The sequence below is a fragment of the Octodon degus genome, unplaced genomic scaffold, assembly GCF_000260255.1.
Source record: "Octodon degus isolate 3935 unplaced genomic scaffold, OctDeg1.0 scaffold00072, whole genome shotgun sequence".
NCBI lineage: Eukaryota > Metazoa > Chordata > Mammalia > Rodentia > Octodontidae > Octodon > Octodon degus.
In genome coordinates, this window is record NW_004524648.1 from 1,090,447 (window position 1) to 1,092,014 (window position 1,568).

Genomic DNA, 1,568 nt, shown 5'->3' on the forward strand with positions numbered 1-1,568 from the left:
GGCTGGCTGGCATGTGGTGCTGGGGGATCGAACCACGGTCCCTGTGCTTTGCCGAGCTTGTTCCAAGTAGGTTGCTTTAGACCACTGAGCCATCTCTCCAGCCCCTGTGTGAATCTTTAGAAGAACTACAAAACTTGAATGGGAAACCTTGAAGTGAAGGGCAAGGAATATGGGCCTTACTGGGCAGAATTACAGGGCAGAAGTTGAATAGACCTGCAATTTTGCGAGCACCCAAGGAGAGAAAACCAAGCAAAAAAGAAGGAGGCACACAAAAGACATCTGCTCTTCCTACAGTGCTTTATAGTTGTGGAATTTGTAAGAAGAACCATGATCAGCACCTTCTTTTGTTGTGTGACACGTGTAAACTCCATTATCATCTTGGGTGTCTGGATCCTCCTCTTACAAGGATGCCAAGAAAGACCAAGAATAGTTATTGGCAGTGCTCAGAATGCGACCAGGCTGGCAGCAGTGACATGGAAGCAGACATGGCCATGGAGACCTTACCGGATGGGACTAAGCGGTCATGGAGGCAGATTAAGGAGCCAGTGAAGTTTGTTCCACAGGATGTGCCCCCAGAGCCCAAGAAGATTCCAGTAAGAAACACGAGAACCAGAGGTCGGAAACGAAGCTTTGTTCCTGAGGAAAAAAACATGAGGAGAGAGTTCCTAGAGAGAGAAGACAAAGACAGTCTGTATTACAGAAGAAGCCCAAGGCTGAAGACTTAAGAACCGAATGTGCAACGTGCAAAGGAACAGGAGACAATGAGAATCTTGTCAGGTGTGATGAGTGCAGACTTTGCTACCACTTTGGCTGCTTGGATCCTCCTTTGAAAAAGTCTCCTAAACAAACAGGCTATGGATGGATATATCAAGAGTATGATTCTTCATCTTCTAAGGAAGATGAAAATGAAGCTGAAAGAAAAAATGTATCTCAGGAGCTCAGCCTGGAACTGAAAAATCCAAAGAAATAAAAGATTTTCTGTAGTGTTTTTGAAAATTTTGAAACTTAGGTAATAGCAGATAAATTTCTAATTTGTAATATGTTAAATTGTAAAATCTTCCTTACAAAATGTTCTCAATAAAGTTGTTGAAATAGGAAAAAAAAGAATCCCTCACCGATATCCTCTGCTAGTTTGGCAGTTGTACTCCCAACCTGGAAGCCATTTAGATGAGAGATAAATTGTCTTGTTGGATTAGCTACATGCTCCAACTGTTTTCAAAATAAAAACACTGAAAGAACAAATTGAAAAACGGTTTTGTAGCTTTCTTTAATGTTGGCCTAAAGATTGGTGAACATTCTTCATTGAGGATATAACTAATCCTTTATAGAACTCTTCTCCATTAGATATGTATGGCTATGTATGTATGTATGTATGTATGTATCATTATACTGGGGGTTTAACCCAAGGCCTTTGGTCTGAGCCACATCATCAGCCTTTTAATTTTTTTTTTTTTTTTTTTAATTTAGAGACAGGGTCTCACTAAATTGCTCAGTTGCCCAGACTAGGCTCATACTTGTGATCCATCTGCCGTACCATCACAGAATACCAGGCCATCACACCCAGCTTA

The 1,568-nt window shown here is 41.3% G+C and overlaps 1 protein-coding gene across 1 annotated transcript in view; it reads left to right on the plus strand.

The window, feature by feature from the left end:
- The window catches only part of Smg6 (SMG6, nonsense mediated mRNA decay factor), a 284,260-nt gene that overhangs the window by 27,789 nt on the left and 254,903 nt on the right, over positions 1–1,568 (plus strand). The window lies entirely within an intron of this gene.